We start from the raw sequence: 19,679 nt of genomic DNA, 5'->3' as shown, positions 1-19,679 counted from the left end.
CACCTTTTAGTGATCATTCGAGGACGAACGATGCGTAAATTGATAACTAATGTAACGATTCATTTGATCATTTTGAGTTCTAGTAGTTTTTATTTCATAAAATACTTTTGGATAGATTCTAAATGGATAGCCTAGACTATTCGTAATTACAATTATAAATTAATGAGATAGTTTTTACAATTTATTTAGTTGGTGGTTAAGAAAAATAACATTAAGATTAATAGTAGGTCACTTTTACTATTTTTATAATTGGTATTTAAATAATTAGGGTTTACTAATAATTGAGTGATTAATAAAAGAAAAGGGGGCTCGAAGGTGAGGAACAAACAACAATGGAGAATGGCTTATTAAGGTAATCATTTTGATTTTGAAGAAAATGGAATTTATTCTCGATATTTGAACCAATTGTTATTAAAAGTTGGAATGATTGATGTGATTGGTTGGTAGCTAAATATATCACTACATATATGAATCAAATTTGTCAAAATTTTAGTTTCTATATAATAACATATTATTAAATGTGAGTTGGAAAACAATGTGTTTTGAATTGCTATATTTTAATTATCAACTAATTTGGGTTATGTTAATAGTACTCTGGGTGGAAGCAAAATGGTTTTTCTTGATTAAATTGTGCAGTTTTAATAACTCCGATGATGTGTCATAATGTGCGGACTTGAGGGACAATAGTTTTCTTGGGGATAATGAATTAATGATAATTAGAGGGCTGATGACTAGTGGTCGTATGATTAACGTGACTTTTGATTTACAGGTTTTATGTGATATTATCATATGATGATTAAAGTTTCGATATAATAAAATAGAATATTAAATATTATTATGCGTATTGAATTATCTAAATTCCATTAAAATTGTGCTAATTTGAGGAATTAAAACTTAGCCTTAAGTTTGAACTTCAGGAAATTGATTAAAGAATTTGGTGAATTTTTTGGTCTAGGCTAGACATAATATGATATGAGTGTTAATACATCTGTTAACTTACAAATTATGCATATATGTTTGATAGATTGTAAAGGTTCGGAAACATCAAGGAAAAGGAAAATATTTGGAGAAATAACTTTCTTAACTTCAGTTCTTCGGTGGAGGTAGGTTATTGTTTATTCTATTTAATAGTAAACTCTTAATAGTGATTGATATGCATTGAATGATATTGTAAAGTTTTCTATGTACTTGGTTGTATGATTATGTGGCTTGGTTGTGTGTTTTGTGATTGGTCCGAAATCCTAAGACCGTGAAATTTATATTATCGAACCCTCTTTATCGAAGTGATGCCTTGAATAAAGAAGGCTTGATGAAATATTATCAATGAATTGAAAGTGGTGATAATAAATGAGAACTTAATAGCATAATTGGATCAAAGTATCACGTTCTGACACGGTATACTTAGATCGGGGTGTCACGTTCTAATAAGGTATTTTTGGATCGGAGTGTCACGTACTGACACAGTATAATTGGATTAGAGTGTCACGTTCTGACACGATATTATTAAAGGAAAAACATATTGAATTAACGGAATGTACTCAATCTCAAAGTACTCAATTTTCCAAATGGTTTGGTTGGAGGCATGAGTCCTCATGGATGATTTTGATATTGTTGACTTATTACATACTTACTTTAGTGTTTTTGACACTAGTTCATGTTGTTTGTGGATTATCACCTGTTAAGTGCTATAGTTGAGTTCATACTATTATTTATTGTATATTAGTTTCTATTTTGGGTTGGTTGATGATACCTACTCAGTACATGTTACCCCGTACTGAGGCTTACTTGTGTTTTTCTTTGTTTTCATTTATTGAGTGCAGTGGGTGTACCAATGACTTCGAATTTTCCTTTGCTCTAGTCAGTCTCTAGCATATCATGTTTCAGGGTGAGTTATTCATTCAAGCTCATGTTGAATTCTTTCGGTCATGACATGATGTCCTATGTTTTCGGTCACATACTATGTTATTCTTTTATTTTGATGTATTTGATATTCTTAGACTTAGTGTAGGGTTATCAGATGTCATTGATGTGATGACTTTCATGTTTTGAAAAATGATACTTTAATAAGTTTTGAAGCTTCCGCATTATTTTTTTATTCTTAGTTGAATTATTGACATATATTGGAGTTTGGATTCCTTGGTTCACCCACTTAGGAGGTTAAGTGTGAGTGCCACTCACTACTTGTTTTGGGTTGTGACACCATTTCTCTTACTTCCTTCATTCATTAATAAAAATAAAGAAATTGATTCATCTTCCTTCTATCCTGCACTATCTCACCGGATGTTATCTTCATTCTCCTCTCAGTAGGTAATTTTCTTCATCATCCTCTTAATTAATATTTTTAGATGAATGATGAGTGTATATAATGTTGTACAGATTTCTCTATCTAAAATTATACAATTTTAGTCTTAATGATTCTCAAATCTAATCCGTTCTACTTCTAATATTGAGGAATTTATGTTCAAATTGCGAGCTATTTGTATTTTTGAGGTTTTAAAGCAATTTTCTTTATTATTGAACTTTTATCGTCTATAATGGTCATTTGTTTTTAGTCCATTTCCTATTGAATTTGAATATGCATATACTAATTTTTTTGTTATACTTATTCATGTTTCGATTTAGGTAGTGAGATGCATTTTTATGAATGATTTTAAATCCAAACTCAAAGATAATTGACCATTTTAGGTACTTTCTCTTCATTTTCTTTTCATATTAAAGAGTTGGTGGGTGCAAAATATTTCTCTGTCAATTCTAAAAAAATTTGTTCTGTATTATCTTTCTTTGACTTTTGATGGCATATAAGTTGTTATAATTGAAGAGAAACGAAGATTATTATTGTACATTTGCATAGTAAAAGATACCTACTTTTCTAATAGAACTTTTTGTGTTTTAGTGATTGATTGAAAAAACATTGCCATATTTGATGAGAGAAGAGAAAAAGTTAACAAAGAAGTATGGATGCAATGCTCTGAATGTCTGTCCACAGTAAGTAATACATTAATATTTTCAATCTTTTTATGTTATTGAGTTGTATATATATGTTTATCTGCATTATATATATTTCTCGTCTTTGAACTGCAGTTGAACTTTATGTCGTCTGTATTGTTACTTAAATTAAATGTCAGAATTATTAAAGGACTAATTTTCAATTGATTAAAATGAAACAAAAAAAAAGTGTCTTCCAAACAGTAGCTAAGAGAACACATTTTCTTTTTCAGTTAAATTTTTAATTTACTATTACTTAGAGAAGTAATTTTTATAATTTTTTCTCTTCCCTTAACTGAAAGTCCATTACAACAACCTAAGTTTTCCTTGGCGGTCATGATTGTCATATGTTCTTTACTTTTATAAATGACATACCATTGTGAAATGAAAATATTGATAGATTACTATTTGAAAGTGAATATAACTAGACAAGTTATTTTTCAAACTTTAGTCTTTAGACTAATCAAACATCTCTGATTTGTTTCTTTATACTGATATATTTACAACTAATTTGTAGCTTTGATTTAATTTTTATGTTTTGGTCAAACAATTACAATGATAATGTAATAGGTTCGCTAATCATATGTTAATCAAGTTAGGTCAAAATCACAACATAAGAAATTTAGGAAGTCCTACAATCTCCAAAAGTGATGTCGTTATATGTTTGTCTATTCAGCTCCTCTCGAATCATATTGACTTCTGTATATTCTAATGATATCTTATTTTATTAATTATGCCCAAATCAGAGAGTGATCTTCAAATTTCAATAATGATCACACCAGTTTGTTGAAGGAGACACGCTATGAGTAATTTGAACAAATCACGTATGCATACAAATCCAGCTAATAGCAGTGAGTATTTTTTTCTTCTCTTTTCTTTTTTGGATGAGAACATATTAGTAGTAGTACTTCAACAAGCTCATCTTCTCCCCCATTCATTGTGCCAGGATTTCTTTTCTTCTTAAATCTTTAAAACTAAAAAATTATTTATTGATGGATCATTGTTTGTTTGTGTCTGGTGTTGTGTTTTAATTCTTAAGGGTAACGAGAAAGTTATAGTTAGGTTTCACCATATTATCCTATAATCGTTATTTGAGGAGGCAAAGCATAAAGTAATAAATTAGTGTTGATTAAATTGATAAACAGGGATAAAAAAACTACTCTTAATGTTTTAAGTTTTGTATATTTTTTGTTCTCTCTACCAACATGTCACTTATGGTTCTGATGTATTCCATTGACCTATTATGTAACACCCCGTAGCCAAAACAGACCAAAAATTATTTTTTCAGAAAAATCTGCAGGTGCTACCAATGGTGGCATCGATCGACCATAGCCTGATTTACGATCCATCCTGCACAACCGTCGATGGGATCAAAAACTCCCAAAAAATTCAGCCTAGAAAAATTGGTTAAATCTTGGAAGACGGGCGAACTTACGGTCCGTAGGTCAAACGACGGTTTGTAGTCCGTGACCGTCGATCAACACTCCCTTCAACCACTCTCTGACAAGAGCTATGGATGATCAACATGGTTCGAAGGTGGACCTACAGTCCGTAGGTCTGACCGTAGGTGGAAAATTTGCAGCCAGTTAAGGGGAAATGCAGTTGGGTAAACTTAAAACGATCATAACTCTTAGCACAAAATGATATAGATCTCCCATTACCTACCCACAGATAGATAATTGAATTATCTTTGCATATCCACCAACCTTGCTAAAATCAGACCTCCGAGTAAAAAGTAATGTCCATTTTAGTAAACGCCTGTCGAAGAGGACCTCACGATGGACCCAACAACGGCGCGTTGGGCGCACAGCGGACCATCAGTTCTGGCCGTCGTGAAGCCCAACATCAATCTTCCCAAGGGTCTTTTTGACCTTTCCCACTCTGTTTAAAACCTAAGTTACGTTTTTTTGACCCTAAATCATCATATTTTAGTCAGTTTAAGCCTAGAAACATAATTAAAACATATCCAAGTCAAATCCTAAATCAAAACATAGAAAATCAGAAGCAAGAGAGGAGAAAAAAGCTCAAGAACCCTAGTTCAAGAACGCCACAACCTCCAGCAGTTTTAGCCCCGAAACTTAAGTATTTTTCCGTGGATTTCATCGTCAGGTATGTGGGATTTCACTAGTGGGTTCCTTTCACCCATTCGATTATTAGTTTCAGTCAGTTCTTGATTCTCTTATCATGATTAAACCTAGGGTTTTTAGAACTTTCTTAGAACTTCAGGAATTTATTAGTTATATGTTCCAAATCAGATTATCATGTTATTATTCAGTTTATTTCATGAGTTTCAGAACCCTAGCTTTGTATTTCTTTAGTTCTTGAATTACAGATGCTAGGTCAAAATTCCAGACACTTCAGATATACATGCCTCAGTTATAAATGCATAATTACTAGATTAATTGTTTCATTCTCAGTTTGCATGTTCGTTTCAAGCTATCCAGTAGTTATAGAAACTCAGACATAATCAGTTAATTTACAAAATTCATGGGAGTAGCATAATACCTAGTTGGACTAGGGTTTAGCGTACCCAATAGTCCCAGAACTACTAGCAAAGTAGGTTGTAAGTCCCCTCTGTGGGCAATCAGTTTAGTGATCACGCCAGCATGCCTTATACCTTTGGGAGGGTATATTGGCTCCACTCGATGGGGCGTATACATTGGACTCCATATTTAGCTCATGTGGTTTTATTATCGGTTATTAGTAGCTCCCACAGTTCAGTCAGACTCTCTGTATTGACCATTTATCAGTATATTCAGTATTCAGTTTCAGCATGTTATAAATTGGTCATTGCATCCAGTTAGCTCAGAAATCAGCACATCACGTTCAGATTATTATACTTGTTTTTGTGTTTGTTCAGTTATGTTTTATTTCAGATTTACTCTATCCTACATGCTCAGTATCTTTCAAGTACTGACGCATACGTGCGGTACATCTTCTCGTGATGTAGGTTCAGGTTCTCAGCATCCAGATCACGCATAGATCGATTTCTCAATCTCCAGTTCAGCATATTCAGTTGTAACTCCTCATTCTCCGAGGACAACAGTCATGAGTTTCATTTCAGTCTTTAGTCATTTAGTTTCAGTTTTTGCTAGATTTAGTTGGGGCTTGTCCCAGTATTTTAGTCTAGTTTAGAGGCTATTCTCAGACATAGTTAGATTCATCTTAGTATTGAGTTAATATTTCTTTTGTATTAAACTCATTATTTTATAATATCTCAGTTATAGAATATGGGTATTCCCCATTTTTTCATTCTAAGTATGATTTAGCTTTCGCAACTGTTTATTATCTTTAGTATGCTCATGATCATGCCAGCAGGGTTAGCTTGGGATCACTTGTGGTCCTACGTTCCGTGTTCGCGTCTCAGGGGTAGCTCAGGGCGTGACAAAACTTGGTATCAGATCACTAGGTTCAAAAGTCATAAGATGTTTGATAAAGCCGCACTAAGTAGAGTCCTTTTCATGGGTGTGAAGTGCACCACATCTAATGTTAGGGAGTCTATAAAGTGATTTAGGAAAAACTTCACTTTTTTGTTACTCTTATCGTGCGTAAGGTATGATCTTATTCAATTCTTACTTGACGTTCTACGTTTCAGATCATGCCTTCTCTTAGAGCTTAGGCATGGACTTCTAATACACGCATTGCTAACGTAGTTCATCTAGTACCAGATAAGGAAGTTCAAATGCAATTTTTTAGAGAGCTAATTCATCTTTTGGCTCAGAGTATGAACAACCAGAACAATCAGCAGGTTCTAGTTCCTACTAATAGAATTGATCGATCAATGGCAGCCAGAGTTTGTCATTTTGTTAGGATGAATCCGTCTAAGTTTTTAGGGTCGCATGTTGGTAAGTACCCACAGAAGTTCATTGATGAAGTCAAGAAAATATTTGGTGTGATGTCAGTAACTGGTCGTGATAGGTGAGATTGTCATCCTAAAAACTCAAGGATGTGACTCACATATGGTTCACTCAGTGGAAATACAACAGAGATGACTTTGCCTTTTGTAACTCAGTATAGCAGTCATATTCAAAGTCATTCCAGAAAATCTCTCAGAATCTTTCTTAGTCTCTACTCCAGTTGGTGACCCAGTTATAGCTTCACGGGTATACAGAAATTGTGTCATAGTCTCTCAGAAAGTCACCTCAGCAGATCTAGTAGAGTTAGAAATGGTAGACTTTGATATCATTCTAGGCATGGATTGGTTACACTCATGTTATGCCTCAGTCAATTGTAGAACTAGGATTGTTCGTTTTTCAGTTTCCAGACGAACCAATCTTAGAATGGAAGGGTACTAGCCTAGCGCATATGGATCGATTTATTTCTTACCTTAAGGCCATAAAGATGATATCTAAGGGTTATCTCTATCATCTAGTTCGGGTTAAGAATTCTAGCCTTGAAAACCCATATCTTGAATCAGTTCTAGTAGTCTGTTAATTTTCAAAAGATCTTCCCGGGGTTCCTCCCGAAAGGGAAATCGACTGTGGAATTGATCTCCTTCCAGATACCCAGCCTATTTTTATTCCTACTTACAGAATGGATCCAGTAGAGCTTAAGGAATTGAAGAAATTGAAAGACCTTCTAGATAAGGGTTTTATCAGACCTAGTATTTCACCATGGGGTGCACCAGTATTGTTCGTAAAGAAGAAAGATGGTTCTAAGAATGTGCATTGACTATAGACAGTTGAACAAGGTCACAATCAAGAATAAGTATCCCATCCCCAGGATTGATGACTTGTTTGACCAACTTCAGGGTGCTAGTCATTTCTCAAAGATAGACCTCAAATCGGGTTATTATCAGCTCAGAGTCAGAGATAGTGACATTCCAAAAATAACCTTCAGAACTCGGTATGGTCATTATAAATTTGTAGTTATGTCGTTTGGACTAACCAATGATCCTGTAGCTTTTATGGATTTGATGAACAGAGTGTTCAAATAGTACTTAGACTTGTTCGTTATCTTCATTGATGATATCCTCATTTACGCTAGGAGTGAGGAAGAACATGCAAGTCATTTGAGAGTTGTTCTGCAGATACTCAAAGATCGCCAGATATTCGCTAAGTTTAGTAAATGTGAGTTTTGGTTGCAATCCGTTGCTTTCCTTGGTCACATTGTATCTAGCGAAGGGATCCGCTTAGATTCACAAAAGATAGAAGTAGTGAAACAATGGCCCATACCTACCTCTGCTACAGATATCAGAAGTTTCTTAGGTCTAGCAGATTATTACAGAAGGTTCGTGGAAGGATTTTCATCCATAGCCTCATCATTGACTAGGTTGACTCAGAAGATGGTCAAGTTCCAATGGTCAGATGATTGTGAGAAAAGCTTCACAGAATTGAAAACTAGATTGACTACAGCTCCTGTCTTGACTCTACCAGAGGGTTAAGATGGTGATGTGATCTATTGCGATGCATCCATAGTTAGCCTTGGTTGTGTGTTGATGCAAAGAGATAAGGTTATATCTTATGCCTCTAGAAAGCTTACGGTGCATGAGAAGAACTATCCAACTCATGACCTCGAGCTTGCAGCAATGGTGTTTGCACTCAAGATATGGAGACACTACTTGTATGATGTTCATGTATATATGTTCACCGATCATAAGAGCCTCCAGTATGTGTTCACCCAGAAAGATTTGAATCTTCGCATGAGAAGATGACTTGAGTTCCTTAAGGATTATGATATGATTTTGCATTATCATCGTAGAAAGGAGAATGTAGTGGCCGATGCTCTTAGTAGATTATCTATGGGTAGTGTATCCCATGTTGAGGAAAAAATAAAGGAACTAGTGAATGATGTTCACAGGCTTGCTCGCTTGGGAGTTCGCCTTATGAACATATAAGACAGCGGTGTAACAGTTCAGAATGGGGCAGAATCGTCTTTGGTAGTGGAGGTTAAGGAAAAGCAAGAGCGTGATCCGATCTTTCTTGAACTAAAGGGTGCAGTCAACAATCAGAGAGTGGAGGTTTTCTCCCAAGGGGGAGATGGTTTACTTCGCTACCAAGGTAGATTGTGTGTTCCTGATGTGGGAGAGTTGAGGCAGCATATTCTTGCAGAAGATCATAACTCCAAGTATTCTATTCATCCAGGTGCCACTAAGATGTACCGCGATCTGCGGGAAGTCTATTGGTGGAATGGCATGAAGAGGGATATAGCAGACTTTGTGAGTAAGTTCCAGCAAGTCAAGGTAGAACATCAGAAACCAGGAGGTATGACTCAAGAGATCGATATTCCTACTTGGAAGTGGGATGTGATCAATATGGATTTCATCACAGGGTTACCTCGTACTGGCAGACAGCATGACTCAATTTGGGTGATAGTTTATAGGATGACTAAGTCTTCTCGCTTTTTGGCGGTCAAGACTACATATTCGGTAGAGGACTATGCCAAGATTTACCTTACTGAAATCGTAAGGTTGCATGGGGTTCCTTTGTCTATCATCTCAAATAAAGGTCCTCAGTTTACCTCTCATTTTTGGAAGTCATTTCAAAAAGGTCTTGGTACTCAAATTAACCTTAGTACAACATTTCATCCATAGACGGATGGGCAGGCAGAGCGTACCATCAGACCTTAGAGGATATGTTGAGAGCTTGTGTGATTGATTTAAAAGGTAGTTGGGATGATCACCTTCCTCTTATTGAGTTTGCCTATAATAATAGCTACCATTCCAGCATTCAGATGGCCCCTTATGAGGCTTTATATTGGCGTAGATGTAGATCTCATGTTGGTTAGTTTAAAGTAGGTGAAGTAGCTTTGATAGCGCCGGATTCATTCCTTTATGCTATGTACAAGGTGCAACTCATTAGAGATAGAGTAAAGACATCCCAAAGTCGTCAGAAATTTTATGGAGATGTAAGGAGAAGGGAACTAGAGTTCCAAGTTGACGATTGGGTTTTTCTGAAATTTTATGGAGATGTAGGTGAAGTAGCTTTGATAGCGCCAGATTCATTTCGCTTGAGTTTTACAATCATTCATACGTAAATTCAGTTTTAGAATCATGTTCCCTCAGTTTGTAATTTTATTTTTAGCATAATTGCATGTACTCTGAACTCAATTCAGTCAGAACTCAGTTCTTAGTGTTTAGTAGTAGGGTTTGCATCTCTCTCTCTCTATTTCAGCTAGTTTAGTCTTTATTCGAGGACGAATCTTCTTAATGGGGAGATAATGCAACACCCCGTATCCAAAACAGACCACAAATTAGTTTTTCAGAAAAATATGCAGGTGCTACCAATAGTGGCATCGACGGACCGTAGCCATCCATCCTGCACAACCGTCGATGGGATCAGAAAATCCCAAAAATTTCAACCTAGAAAAACTGATCAAGTCTTGGAAGATGGACGGACTTAGGGTCCGTAGGTCAAACGACGGTCCGTAGTCCGTGACCGTCGATCAAGACTCCCTTCAACCACTCTCTGACAAGAGCTATGGATGACCAGCATGGTTCGTAGGTGGACCTACGGTCCGTAGGTCTGACCGTAGGTGGAAAATTTGCTGCCAGTTAAGGGGAAATGCAATTTGGTAAACGTAAAATGATCATAACTCTTAGCACAAAATGAATTAGATCTCCTATAACTTACCCACAGATACATAATTGAATTATCTTTCCATATCCACCGACCTTGCTAAAATCAGACCTCCGAGTAAAAAGTTATGCCCATTTTAGTAAAGGCCGGTGGAATAGGCCCTCACGACGGACCCAACTACGGGCGTCAGGTGCACGACGGACCGTCGGTTCTGGCCGTCGTGAAGCCCGACAACAACCTTCCCAGGGGTCTTTTTGACCTTTCCCACTCCCTTTAAACCCTCAGTTACGTCGTTTTTACCCTAAATCATCATAGTTTAGTCAGTTTAAGCCTATAAACATAATTAACACATATCCAAGTCAAATCATTAAATCAAAACTTAGAAAATTAGAAGCAAGAGAGGAGAAAAAAGTTCAAGAACCCTAGTTCAAGAACGCCACAAGCTCCAGCAGTTCCAGCCCCAAAAATTAATTATTTTTCCGTGGATTTTATCACCAGGTATGTGGGATTTCACTAGTGGGTTTCTTTCACCCATTGGGTCCTTAGTTTTAGTTAGTTTTTTATTCTCTTATGATGATTAAACCTAGGGTTTCTAGATCTTTGTTAGAACTTCATGAATGTATTAGTTATATGTTTCAAATCAGATTATCATGTTATGATTCAGTTTATTTCATGAGTTTCAGAACCCTAGCTTTGTATTTCTTTAGTTCTTGAATTACACATGCTAGGTCAGATATTTCAGACACTTCAGATATACATGCCTCAATTATAAATGCAGAATTACAAGATTAATTGTTGCACTCTCAGTTTGCATGTGGTTTTGAGCTATCCAGTATTTACAGAAACTCAGAGATAATCAGTAAATTTACAAAATTTACTAAAGTAGCATAATACCGATTTGGACTAGGGTTTAGCATACCCGATATTCCCAGAACTACTAGCAAAGTAGGTTGTAAGTCCCCTCTGTGGGCAATTAGTTTAGTGATCACTCTAGCATGCCTTTATACCTTTGGTAGGGTATATTGGGTCCTCTCGATGAGGCATATACATCGACTCCACATTTAGTTCATGTGGTTTTATTATTGGTTATTAGTAGCTCCCACAGTTCAGTCAGACTCTCTGTATTGACCATTTATCACTATATTCAGTATTCAGTTTCAGCATGTTATAAATTGGTCATTGCATCCAGTTAGCTCAGAAATGAACACATCACGTTCAAATTATTTTAGTTGTTTTTGTGCTTGTTCAGTTATGTTTTATTTCAGCTTTACTCTATCCTACATGTTCAGTACCTTTCAAGTACTGAGTACGTGCGCTACATCTTCTTGTGGTGTAGGTTCAGGTTCTCCGCATCCAGATCACGCATAGATAGATTTACCGATCTCCAGTTCAGCAAATTCAGTGTTGAGTCCTCATTCTCCGAGAACAACAGTCATGAGTTTCATTTCAGTCTTTAGTCATTTAATTTCAGTTTTTGCTAGATTCAGGTGGGGCTTGTTCCAGTATTTTAGTCTAGTTTAGAGGCTATTTTCAAACATAGTTAGATTCAGCTTAGTATTGAGTTAATATTTTTTTTGTATTAAACTCATTGTATTAATATGTTTGACTTTACTGGTTTGGGGCAGAGCTTAGTTGATTTAATTGATTGATGGGGTTATGTGACATTTGTGCCCAAGTAATAAAAGATGATAAAAAGACATTTTGTGGGTTTCAGGTGGATTGATGAAAGGGTAATTTGTGTTGTGTTTGTTAGTCACACTAGCGGATTTGAAAGAAGATTTGGTGTTAAAGTGGAGAAAGGTGTAGTGTTTAAGTGGAGGAATGTGTAGTAGGCGGGCACCTAGTTTAGAGATTTATTGGTGATAAGATGAGGTGGATAAAGGAAACATTATTCAGGTATGATATTTGTTTTTTTAAGGGGGTGTGGAGTGGGGAGGACAAAGAAGTTGAAGTTTTGACCTTTTAAAACTATCGATTTCTTGTAGCTTCTCCTAGAAATGCTACTATTGAGTATATGGATTTAACATGTATAGTTTTACCTGTGTTGATGAACATCTCTGCCATTTGTCTCATCCATTTGGTCTTTTGCAGGTAAAAGATCCTTGAAATGGTGACTTCTGCCAAATCGAAGAAAGCTTTGAAGCACGCTGAAGGTTAGTAGAGTTACTATCTTCATTGTTTCAGAAAATATCTTTTAGGATAGTACCATAACTCATCTATTCAGAAGCACCAAGTCCTTCAGTTATTTTCTATTAACTTCAAGTTGTTATCTATTGTTCAGTAACATATCAATTGTGTTTTCTAGAACTTTCTGAGGTATAAGATTACTTTTTGTTGATATTAATTCGTGGGTTAAACAAATCACTTCGATTTTGCTAAACCTAAACAGGAAACATATTTTGCAATTATCTTGCTTTGGTGATGGTGCGAGACAATCTTAGAAAGTTTTGTTTTTCAGTATCGTTATTCGAATGATCAAATCGTCCAAACAAAATCGTGTCTGACATCAACATGAAGTTTATATGCCTTTTCAATTGCCTAACGAGTTTGAATAAAAGAGTATTGTATTAGATGACTTATCCTTGATCTTTTATAAAAGAACATGTTATATCATAGATAATAAAACATCATGTATTAATTTTTAGGAACAAATATTTAATATGAATCACTTGAAGAAGCTTTTTGTTCATACTTCCAAATTATAATGGTTTTTAATACTGATATGATGTTTGTCATTAGCCATATCACGGGCCATTCACATTTAGTCTTTCATAATTAAAGAAAAAATCTTTCCAAACTCCTCCTCATCCCTACTTACTTTCACCTTTCCCTAATCTTGTTCACCAAATAAAAAACAACAGTAACCTTCATTAAGAACTGAAAAACAAGAATCAATATGATCCACTATTTTGTGTTATTTATTATTGTAATTTTAGAAAAAAAATCATCATATTTTATTTTTCTATCCTTGAAATTATATAAATATATTCGGTGGTATCTTAAGATAGAGTGATTGAACATAATAGAGATTAATCATAATCATTGATGGTAATTGATAATTTGTAGTGAAATAATCAGTGGTGAATGATGATGATTGTTAGCGGTATATAATGTTGACTAATGATAGTAATTATTGATAGTGATTAGTAGGATATAGTAATGGTTATGGTAATGATTGTAACTGATGAGTGATGTTGAAGAAATATTGATTGTATTGAAGTGTTGAACTAATAAGGGAATACATGGGAGATATATATAGGAGATATAGGAAGGAGTACTAATCCTAATAGGACTAGGATTAAGGAGTACTAATCCTAATAGGACTAGGATTAGTAAGCAGTAAATATTAATATTATTTAATACTATTTATTTAATACTATCTGTTATTATTCCCCCCTCAAGCTGAGCTGAGCGGAAGCGAACGGAAGCTTGGAACTCAGGTAATCGTGTTGTCAGCTCGGGAGAGGCTTGGTGAGAATATCAGCCGGTTATTCTTCAGTGGGTACAGACTGCACAGTCATGGTGCCGGCCTGAACTTCATCGCGAACAAAGAGACAATCGGTATCAACATGCTTCATTCTGGTGTGTAGGACGGAATTCTTAGCCACACAGATGGTTGATTTGTTGTCACAATAGAGATTAAGAACAGTGGAGTGGCGCGGAGTTCGCAAAGAATATATGTGACCCACATGGTCTCAGCAGCGAGAAGAGCAAGGGTGCGGTATTCAGCTTCAATCGAGGACCGAGAGACCTTGGGTTGTTTTTTTGTACACCAGGAGATCAGGTTCGGCCCCAAAAAAACGAGAAACCCCAATGTAGATTTTTTGTCATTTTTATCATTCGCCCAATCTGAATCTGAGAAACATCGAAGCTCCAAGTCCTCGGGTCGAATGAGTAAACCACGACCAAGAGTGCCAAAACTGTACCTGAGAATGCGTTTTAGACAATGGTAATCATATTCACTTGGTTGATGCATGCGCTGAGCAACTCGGTTGACAGCAAACTGGATGTCAGGACGGGTAATGGACAGATACTGTAGAGCCCCAATGAGGCTGCGAAAGTGGGTGATATCGGCAAAGGGGGTGTCGGCTCCATTCGTAGACGAAGAGACTGCCATCAGTGTTGGTTGACTGGTGCATTTTTCCAGTACAGCTTTCTGCAACAGATCTCAAGCATATTTTGACTGATGAAGACACAAGCCGCTGCCTGTCCGAGAAACCTCCATTCCCAGAAAATAATGTAACGGGCCAAGGTCCTTCATTTTGAAGATAGTATGCATAGCTCGAGTGACATCCTGAATGAGAGCTGCAGTAGAGCCTGTAATAATGATATCATCTACATAGACAAGAAGAATGACTATACCGTGTGCTGAATGTCGAGTAAACAGACTCATGTCGTGTATGCAACACGTGAAGCCGAGTCCTTGGAGGAACATTTTTAGACGTGTGTACCAAGCACCGGGGGCTTGCTTGAGCCCATACAGAGACTTCTGGAGTTTGCAAACATGTTGAGGGAAGCGGGGATCAACATAGCCCGGTGGTTGCGTCATGTAGATAGTTTCATCAAGCATGCCATGAAGAAAAGCATTGGAAATATCCAACTGATTGATGAGCCAATTGTTGCGCACGGCGAGTGACAGTACTAGGCGAATGGTTTCCTACCGAATAAAAGGACTGAATGTCTCGGAGTAATCAAGCCCATACTCCTGATTGTAGCCTTTAGCAACCAAACGAGCCTTGTACTTGGAAATACTGCCATCTGCATTGTGTTTAATTTTGTACACCCATTTACAGCCCACTGGGTGCCGCCCATGGGGCTTAGGTACAAGGACCCAAGTTTTCTGATCAGTCAAAGCCTTAAACTCGTCCTCTATAGCATGACACCAATAAGCATTTTTTGAGGCAACAGAGTAGGTTGTTGGTTCACTATCGGGAAGGGGTGTATTTGCTAGTATGGTAGCCTGAAAGGTTTTGGGTTTAAATATACCGGCTTTGCCACGGGTTAACATATGATGAGTATTGGGGGGTGGCACGGGTGGTGGTGATTCGGGGATGGCCGGGAAGGACCCAAAATGGATCGGGCTGGAGATGTTGTGGGTATGGGGTGGTTCGGGTTGGTTGTGAGTGTAGGTAGTGGTTGCGGGTATTGTGGGTGACGGTCGAAGGGGTAATGAGGGGTGGTTGTGTAGTGGGTGGAGGTGTGGGGGAAGATGGTGAGGGACCCTGTGAGTATGTTGGAAAAGGGGGAAGGACGCCAATGAATGATGTATTTGTGGAAGAGGAAATAGACTCGTAGGGAAACTCATTTTCGACAAATTTGACATGACGAGATATGTAGACTTTATGAGTTTGTGGGTCAAGACAGCGATAACCCTTGGAGGTAGGATGATAGCCCAAAAAATAGAAGGACGGGATCGGGGTTATAGTTTGTGAGTAATATGAGGGCGTAGCCAAGGGTAGGCAAGACACCCAAAGATGCGGAGGTTGGTATAATTGGGAAGTTCTTGGTAAAGGAGTTGATATGGTGATTTGTTGAAGAGAGTGTGACTGGGCATTCTGTTAATGAGGTAGTTTGCGGTGGCTAGAGCTTCTACCCAAAAGGAAACAGGGAGATGAGATTGATGTAGAAGAGTAACCACCATTTCAATGAGATGGCGATGCTTACGCTCAGCCACCCCATTCTGTTCGGGAGTGTATGGACAGGAGGTTTGATGTATAATTCCCAGGGATTGCAGAAACTGGACAAAGATGTTATTGACATATCCCTTTCCATTGTCACTTCGAAAAAGTTTAACATGAGAATTGAATTGTGTTTTGACCATTTTTTCAAAAGTGACAAAGGTGGTGTATGCCAGTGATTTGTGTTTTAGTGGGTATAACCAAGTGTATTTTGTAAAATCATCCACAAAACAAATATAATAGCGAAAACCAACTAATGAAGGAACAGCAGTAGGACCCCATAGGTCAGAATGAATAAGTTGAAAAGGTGCAGTTGTACGCTTCTCAGATAAAGTAAAAGGCAATTTATGAGATATAGCAATTGAACAGGAGTCACAATTGTTTACATGAATGGAAGAAAAACCTAATTGAGACATTAAAGAATTTATTATTTGAGTAGACGGGTGACCCAGACGACTGTGCCACAACAGGCTGTGGCCATCGCCGAAAGACCCACCTGAGCCACAGGAACGCTTTCTGAAACTGGGTGGGCAGACGAACTTGTGCCAGGAAGAACGTACAGACCATGCTCACAGGGGCCCTGAAAAATCACCCTCTTGGTAGTATTGTCTAGGATTTGAAAATCATTAGAGGTGAACAAGAGTGAGCAATTATTGTCTTTTGTGAATTGGTGAACTGAAAGGAGATTGGTTTTAATAGAAGGGACGTAGGTAAGGTTACCCAGGTGAAAGATAGCGGTGGGGGTTTTAATGGTACCCGTGCCAGTGTGAGAAATATTAAGGGACTCAACGTTGCCAACAGTAATACCATTGGAGCCATGATATGGATTTGGAGCGTTAAGCTTGGATAGATCAGAAGTAACGTGCATGTTGGCCCCAGTATCCAACAGCCATTCAGAGGAAGGGCCGGCTTGAGATGCATAATTGGCACGGTTATCACTATTTTGGCTCTCCTCATACCAAAACTAGCAACGAACAGCGGTGTGTCCTGTTTTCTGACAGATTTGACAAGTTGGACGATCCCGCTCGTAAGTGCCCTGCCCGTCGCTGGAAGATGACTGCCCACCGCTGCCGAAGGAGTGCAGACTGTTGTTGCTGTCGTGCTGCTGACCGTCGTACGGCGGACAACTGCCCTGCCGACCGCCGCTCCCGCGGCCTCCGCTGTTTCTGCCGTAGCCGCCGCGGCTCCCCTGCCAGCCGCCACCACGCCCGCGATAGTTCTGGCTTGCGGTGAGGGCAGTGGCTGGCTCCATAATAGCAGCTTCTCGAAGAAGAAGTTTGCTCTCCATATCCACGTTGATTTCTTCACTTTTTAGCCACGAGGAGAGAGAAGCTAAGTCAACGGGCGTTGGACTGATGCGAACCGCTTGTTTAATGGAGGATTAAGCTGATGGGAGCCCCCGAACGACGCACATGATGAGATCTTTTTTGGGAATGATTTCGTTCACGGTGTCGAGTGTTGTGATGATGGTGGAGACCTCATCTAAATACTCTGCCATAGTTTTCGTGCCTTTGGTAATTGTGTGGAGACGATCACGTACTTGAAAAATATGAGAGTGGGAAATTGATGCATAGCGTGTTGCAAGGGCCGTCCACAGGGCTGAAGCAGTTGTGTAGGATCAGACGTATTTCTGAACCGTGCGAGAGATGACCGCAATCAAACATGATCGGATCTGGCCATCCATGGCTTTCCAGGCGGCATGGGCCGGATTGGTTTTTTCTGATTTGTCTGTGGCGGTGATGACTGCCGGCGGCGGTTCTGTGCTTCCATCGACGTATTTGAGAAGGTAATTGGCCTCAAGGGTTGTAAGAACGCTGATTTTCCATGTAGGGTAATTTATGTCTGATAATTTTTCGGGAATCAGGGCATGAAGATGCCTGAGAAGGAGTTTAACGCCAGAAGGAAGTGAATCGAGAGGATCCACCTCGGTTGTCATGGCTGCCGCCGCCCAAGAGAAGAGAGGGAACGATCGGTGCCCTAAAGAGAGAAAAAAACCGAGAGAAAAGAAGATCTAGGTTTTATGGCTCTTGATACCATGAAGAAATATTGATTGTATTGAAGTGTTGAACTAATAAGGGAATACATGGGAGATATTTATAGGAGATATAGGAAGGAGTACTAATCCTAATAGGACTAGGATTAAGGAGTACTAATCCTAATAGGACTAGGATTAGTACACAGTAAATACTAATATTATTTAATACTATTTATTTAATACTATCTGTTATTAGAGGAAAACATTTTCTGAAAAATATTTTTTATGCCATAGCAAATATTGGGTGTGTTTGATATGGAGGAAAATATTTTTAATGTATCATTTACCAACCAAACATTAAAAAATTCTACTCACCAATCAAATATGAGAATATGAGTTAGAAACCACGCTTGTTATCTAAAAAAAATATTATTTAGAAAAACATTCTTCATAAAAAAGATTCCCTTTCATATCAAACACACCCTTAACGAGTGCTAATTTTTTGCGCTTCTCTTTCAAAATTGAATAGTATAATTATTCCTTATTATTTGTATCAATTTTATATTGATTAGATTACTTGATCAAATAAACACATAAAGCTATAAAACTACAATTAGAAAAATGTATAATGTCTACCCTAATAGTGCCTATTTTGTTAAAGACACATTTTGCAGAAGTCTTATAATCCCTTGAATAGTCCCTTGAACAACTTGAACGTAATATCATTTCCTTCTCTTTTTGTTAATCAAGCCCAGTTATTAAAAAAGTATTTTTCACGTATCAATCTCAAATTTTCATATATTAAATATCATAAATTATAAAAATAAATATGAGAAAATACTATTCTCTTATAAATAAAGAAAAAATCTTTCCAAACTCCTCCCCAAAACCCTTTCCCATCCCCCAATTACTTTTCGCCTTTCCCTAACCTTGATCAACAAATAAAAAAACAGCAGTTACCTTCATTAAGAAATGAAAAACAAGAATCAATCCACTATTTTGTGTTATTATGATTGTAAATTTAGATAAATAATCATCATTTTATTCTATTTCTCAATTCTTGAAATTATATAAATATATCTCTAGGTAGTATCTTAAGGTATAATGATTGAACAATAAAGATTAATCATGGTTGTTAATGATGACGATTGATAATTAGTACTGAAATAATAGATAGTGAATGATTATATATGGTAATTGTTAGCGGTATATAGTGTTGACTAATGATGATAATTATTGATAGTGATTAGTGGATGTAATAATAAGTTGTGGTGATTATTGTAAATGATGACTAATGTTGATGATGATTAATTTTGGTGATTAGCTGTAGTTGTGATTGTAGTTGGAGCAGAGGATGGGTGTGGTTGTGGATGGAAAGGGTGATGATTGACTCACTGGTAGTAGTTATGGTTGAAATGGTGGTTATAAGTGATCGCTGAAAGTAGATGGAGTAGCGAATAACTGTCATTTTAATTTGTACAAATTTTTTAATAAACATCTTAATGATATGAAGACTTTGTTATA

General features: G+C 37.2%; 1 long non-coding RNA gene across 2 annotated transcripts; it reads left to right on the top strand.

Annotated features, from left to right (window-relative positions):
• Positions 1-1,735: 1,735 nt before the first annotated feature.
• LOC104649660 (uncharacterized) lies at positions 1,736-11,979 on the top strand. 2 transcript variants are annotated; one of them, XR_011212112.1, is made up of 4 exons: positions 1,736-2,307; positions 2,894-2,985; positions 3,732-3,836; positions 11,839-11,979. It is a non-coding gene; the product is annotated as an uncharacterized lncRNA (long non-coding RNA). The 2 variants fall into 2 exon arrangements; XR_743553.4 differs by lacking the exon at positions 11,839-11,979 and adding an exon at positions 5,936-6,237.
• The last annotated feature ends 7,700 nt before the right edge of the window (positions 11,980-19,679 follow it).

Source organism: Solanum lycopersicum, chromosome 10 (genome assembly GCF_036512215.1).
Source record: "Solanum lycopersicum chromosome 10, SLM_r2.1".
Lineage (NCBI taxonomy): Eukaryota > Viridiplantae > Streptophyta > Magnoliopsida > Solanales > Solanaceae > Solanum > Solanum lycopersicum.
The sequence above is the reverse complement of the archived record's forward strand: the minus strand, read 5'-3'. Positions and strand labels throughout refer to the sequence as shown.